This window comes from Limulus polyphemus, unplaced genomic scaffold (genome assembly GCF_000517525.1).
Source record: "Limulus polyphemus unplaced genomic scaffold, Limulus_polyphemus-2.1.2 Scaffold6869, whole genome shotgun sequence".
NCBI lineage: Eukaryota > Metazoa > Arthropoda > Merostomata > Xiphosura > Limulidae > Limulus > Limulus polyphemus.
This window is the reverse complement of record NW_013672479.1, coordinates 19,134-25,640: the sequence shown is the minus strand read 5'-3', so window position 1 is coordinate 25,640 and position 6,507 is coordinate 19,134.

The following is a 6,507-nucleotide window of genomic DNA, read 5'->3' as shown; positions in this document are numbered from 1 at the left end:
GATAGACAGATGTGGCGTATGTGCTGTTGTTAGCGTCGATATGTACATCCAGAAAATTGATGGTTTTGTCAGTGGCTATTTCGTGGGTGAATATAAGCACGGAGTTGTCCTGTAGGTTTTGTCGGAGTCTCATTAATTCATCGGTGTCCTTGGTAACGATGAAGCAGTCGTCGACGTATCTACAGTACAGTGTGGGGTGGTGGTCCTGCAGCACTTGGTTTTCTATGTGACACATGTAAAAGTTGGCGAAGGTTACTCCAAGAGGAGAGCCCATGGCAACTCCATCGATTTGCTCGTATAGCGAACCATCGATATGTCGGAAAGGTGACATCGTAGTACAGGCAAGTAGGAGTTCACGCATTATTTCTTCAGGTATTTTGGGTGGAGACATGGACGGGTGTCTGTAAACGTTGTCGCAGATTATGTCTATCGTTTCCTGGACTGGTACATTGGTAAATAATGATTCGACGTCCAAGGAGGCGAGTAGTCCCTGTGGACTTGTGGCGTGTAGTAAGTGGAGGAAGTCGTCTGTAGATGTTAGCATGTGTTGGGCAGGCATATATGGAGTGATGATGTGGTTTAGGTCTTTGGCAGTCTTGTATATAGGGGTAGGAATTTGTGATATGATTGGCCGTAGAGGGTTGTTCTGTTTATGATTCCATAGATATATCCAGGCGCATAGTCTCCTATGATAGATTGGAGAACCTTTTCTTTCGCTTGTTTGTTAACAGTGGCAATCAATTTATTAACTTCTGTGACAAGACGGCCATTTTAAGATCGGACAGAATGTCTTGGATCAAGTATCCACAGACAACAAAAAACAGTTCTTAGTGGGAAGGACCTTTTTAATAGAGGATGTTATCAACAGAATGTACTATAAAGCAAAATGAATGGGAAAATGAAGATCTACCATGCCAGTCTGTTGAAGAGGTATTTTGAGAGGGAGGAAGACATAACACGTGCAGCTATTAAGTTAGTCATAGACATGGGAGGAGGGCTGTCATAGATGCAGAACTTGAAGACAGTGACTTTGTTATAGAAGATAAAGACCTACTAAGCCTAAGACCACTGGTTGGATATGAGATGTACAAGGATGTCAACACAAGTGAAGTTTGACTATGTAACTATGTATATTGTGTATGCAGTTTAATTGTCGTACGACGCTTTTGTAATACTGTTGACGTTGTCTTATTCGAAGCTTCTAAGCTTTTATCATTATGTGAATATTTTTGTCACTATAGGACTATATATTTTTAAGATTTTTCTGTTGCATGCTTATAAATACATTCAGATATAGAGCGCAAGAAGAAATACAAGTAAGTTAGTGAAATTAAAATTAGACTGAGCAATTGTTAGTTTAACTATAATGAGCAATATGTAAAATGATTTTCACAGTGGTATCGTAACAACAAAGAGAAAGAAGAATAATTTGTCTTGTGAAAGAGTGTTATAAAGTAATTGAACCTGCCTGTGTGGACTTTGATGAAAAAGAGACAATTATTTAAAGCTCTGGATGCAACTGTGATGACCAATAGTGTAATGAATTTTTATACATATGTTTGACTTGTTTTGAATATAATATTTTAAAACAAGTGGATGGTGTGCTGTTTGTTGACATTTATCTCCAACATGTCACAGAAACCTACTGTAAAGAATCTGGCTCATACATGAAACCTGACATATTGCCATGTATGTCAATTATAACATTCCTAAGTTGCTATCAATTCGCAATGTGACTTGGGAAGTTGGAAGTACAGAACTACTTCTAGGACATAGTGTCTTGATAATTTTTAGGTTACAACTGAATTACATTGAAAAATTAATGTCTGTAAATTGGAGGTAATATTATTTACTTACTTTAAAGATTTAATGTGTTGATAACTTGGAAGTTATTACTGAATTATACTGAGGAGTCAGTGTCTTGGTAAATCAAAGGCTACTATTAAGTTCTAAGATATAATGTCTTGAGAAATTGGAAGTACTTTAGTATTTTACCCTATTAGGTCTGGTGGACACATCAGGAATGAGAAGGCATGCTTTCATCATAGATTGTACAATATAAGTAAAAATAGTAGTTCTAACTCTATTTCAGAAGTTTGTTTACTTAAAAATATCTAAGAATTCATATATCTTGCAACTTTGCAAAATTAATTTAGTGTAATTTCGAAAGGAGGATTAAAAAAATGTTTGAACTTTGATCTCTGTATAGTTCCAATGAGTATTGACTGTAAACAAAGTCCTTAAACATATTTTTAGAATTTGTACATCTTAAGTATAGTTATTCCTTATTAATTATTATAATTTTCAGAAATTGTGCATTGAGAAGCTTTTGTAGTGCCACAACAAGTAGGTTGGATAGTAAGTAATAAATCTTAGCCTTGAAACAAAATAGAAGTAATGGTTAAATATGTTTGGATAAAAAAAAAATGTGTCAATGTACATCATTCTAAAGTAACACTTGGGTAAGCTATGTTATCTGAAAGAATATGAGTAGCAGAAGTGCTCATTGTGGAGTACTATATACAAAATAATTTCTTTACCAATGCTGCTGTGAAGTCATAAATCCCTATTTTTGTCTAGATGGTAGGTAGTCCTGCCTGCAGTGTGGAAGAACTTTTATTCACTTTAAATTCCTGTAACAGTGTTGGTGGAGAAGATGTTCCCCTATTAGCTTGCTAGTCTACACTGTTCTTGTGGTAGTATTGAGACTTTTGGCTTGTCCATTCCAATGGCAGTTGGTGTTCCATGGGTATCCCTCTTACCTGGTCAACCATCAAGAGGATTCAAGATCCAGAAAGATTTTCTTAGGCTTAAGAGTATAGTACTTCCGTCAGAGGTTAGAAGACATCTGGTGATGTCACATGGTGGCAACAGCACATTCTGTGACTGGATATCTGGATATCCTTTTTATTCCTTCTCATCATCAGCTTCTATTTTTGCTGTTGAATGGGACATCTTCACTGAGTTTACAACATCTCTTCCTATGGATATCAAGTGTATTTGTTCATCTAGTGCCGTATTTCTTACTGCATCTTTTGTTGCTCGCAGACCGATGAGAGTCTCATCTCCCATGGATGATCTGTCTGGTGTAAGAACTTTCTTGTTGATTGACAATGATCTTCATTGTCTGCCTGTCCATGGCAGTTTTCACAACCTTTGGCAATTTATTATAATCCTTGTGACCAACTGAGCTCTTCAGAACAAATATTTCACTCCAGTACTTATCAACACACACCGGCTGTCCATCTGCTGTCTCTATGGGTATTTTCTCCTTTATGAACATTCTTAGCTCATCCAAAACCTCCTGCATTTCATCCACCTTGATACCTGGCAACAAGTATTTCACTTGTTCCAATGAATTAGCATGATTTTGATTTATAGGGTTTAAATATGCCACTGACTTCAGGATTTTGGTATTCAATGGCAGTTTAATCTGCAGGGAGGTTGCTGTAGATTGCATGGCTTTCATCTTTCTTTCTAGAAGATCTTTTCTATCTGCTTGTAATGTAAATTTACTTCTGCTTCTATTTCCAAGTCACTTTTCTGCTTTTCACAGTCAATGACTCTTTCTTCATGAGTCTCATGACTAGAGTTGAGAGCAGTGTGTTCATGTGCTCATACTGGACATGTATCGTAGGAGATGAATGCTGCATGACCATTAGATATATGTCTTGTGGGCCTTTCAGGTACTCCAAGAATGCTATCTCCACCAGTAGTGCCTTTTCCTTGTTTTCATTGATTCTACTCACGATGGAATTTAATTTGTTCTTCTTAACAATTGCCTTTTCCTCTTTTTGCAGCCATTTTCAATATTAGATCAATCCTGGTAATAGCTTGTTAAACCTTTGGATTTTTGATATAATTGTAAGCTAATTGGTTTGCAGTAACAAGTCAAACTGCTTTCTTTCCTTTGAAGTTGTAGTTTCATCAAAATACACAGTGAACTACATTCCATCTTTCATAATCATAATACATTCCATCTTTTCATAAAAATGGTCCAGTCCCATGACTTAGAATATACTATAGACTCACAGCTGGCAAGACTAAAGTTGTCATCAACAACTTTCCTTGCCCACAGAATTTCAGCTTCCCTTGCTTGATCAGCTATGGTTAGGTAACATTGAACTGTTTTCTAAGCAGCTTTGCCATGAACTGCAATGGACTGAGCTTGAGTAGGTGCAGGAATGACCACATTATCCGAGGAAGGTGGAATTAACAAACTTTGTTCTGCATTTTTCTCAGATTGACATGTACTCTTTGAATCTACTTTAAGGAAATATGCACCTATGATTCTCTTACTAGCATGTTGTGAAGTTGCAGGAAAGATATCATCTTGGTAACTCTCTGTCTTAGATGAGGCTGTCGATGGAATATATATAGAGGCTGCTAATAGACTGTCACCAGGCACAAGGTTGTCTGCAGATACAGTTGGCATTGTACATTTAGGGTTGTTACACTGTTTTTCCTCCTTTATCACCTTGCCAAACCTCAAATTATCCATTTTGGTATGCTTCTTTCCAGAAGTGTGTTGTGAAGTGCTTGAATTCCCATGTGTTTTACACTTATATCTCCATCACACAGCTTACAATGCCCTGTAAAGTTAGTGTTTTCTTAAACCAAAGATTAATTTGGTGCCCATTTTTGTATATTTTTCCAATCCAATGTGCGTGGATCTTTGTCTTTCAGTGACACATCTTGAAACAAACTTACTATCTGAAACCAAGAGAGCTACTCTATTGTTGGATATGTATGTGAAGAAAATTTGCGTTTCACACAAAATAAGTCCCAGTTCCCAAAATTCATTAAATGATGTTGGAGAAACTACCTCAAACCATAGTAATACAGGGTTAATATTATGCCACCACTGGTCGTGCCTATTTCTGAGAAGTCAGTTTCAGTTTGAAATCATGTAATATCATCATGTGTAAGCAAACAAGGACTTAATATGTATGATAGCTGAAATTTTAACATGCTAAACTATTCATTAGGTAGTTTGCATACACATTTATATTGCAAAATATCTCAAACATTAATGTCAGGGTGAGCTACAACTTGGAAACTTTACAGTGCTTGGTGAATTGGTGTAAAAGCAGTGGAGCTCTTTAGATTCTTCTCTAAGTTATGCTTTATTGGGAAAGTCAGGTTTATAAAAGTAAAGGTTCTCATCATTCAATTAAAGGCTATTTTACACTTTTAAATGCATTTAAAGGTGGCAGTGACATATAAAGTTTAATAAAAAAAAGATTTGCAATAAAACAATAAAGTTAAGCAGAAACATATATAAACTGTTATCTATTTAAGATAAACAGATGTCATAGCCTTTTACAATTTGTAGTTATTCAAAAAACAAAAAGGGTAACTTACATTTATTTAGTTGTTTTTTTATGATAATTACAAGAACAGTCACCTGAATCAAATCCATACACAGTTAAGAGTAGAGAAAATAACATATAAAATATAAAAGTTTAATTGAAAAAAAGTTTGATCTTTATTCAGGAGGTTTTAGATGGTAAATAAATGAAATGTTAAAATTCCATTTGTATAACCTCTAAAACCTCCTGGATAAAGATCTACATAGTTGTAAATTTATTTACAACTTGCATGGCAGGATTATTACTCAGATACTGTTCAAAGAGCTCATGTTATTGTATTGTTACGTATCTGCATGTTAGTTTGTTTCCGGAAGAAATTCTTTCCGAGGATCTTCAGCGATACAAGTCCTTTTTTGATTAAACCAGTTTATTCTTCCTCAAAACAAATTTTTAGTACGCAGTAGTTCCACAATCAGTACGTTTCTTATCACTTTAAACTTAACAACTTTTATAATGTATGCTATAAATCACAACGATTCACAATCTCGATAACTTCGCTCTCGATGAGTACAAAGTACACTTTACGGCTCACTAGCTCGAAACTCAAAGTAACTACTGCTCTCTCTTCGTGTATATAATCCCTGCTGGCTTTCTCTGCCAGGCTTATATACTAATGAAGAGGGAATCTCTAACACACTCGATCATTCGAGAAACTCATCAAGCCAGTAGCGTCACGTGACTTCCGCTGTCGTAACAGTATTGAATTACATGACACACAAGGTATTGGTGAGCATACCTCATGTTTTGAAAAAGTTATGGGTCAGATATAGACTCCGTTGGTAATTTTTAGTGTTACCAAATAATTTTGATATGAATTTTATGTTTAAACCTTATTTTCGTATCAATGATTCCACTATCAGTAGTCATATTATAAATAGTAAGTGAAATTGTTGAAGGGCCCACAGAATATTGGAAAAGTTGTGATTCAACTTAGTTAAAATGACAAGATGAAATGTTTATGGACTTTTTTTAGTAATGCAAATATGAATAACTGTTTTGTTAATCAGCAGTAGCTGTGGTAGGGTGAGTAGAGAGCTGATAATTCATCACACTAATCTTCGTTTTCTAGATAAACGTACGTAGGTTGAAACATTAATGCTGAACCTCTTTCTACCCTAGAAATGAAAGTAAAAAT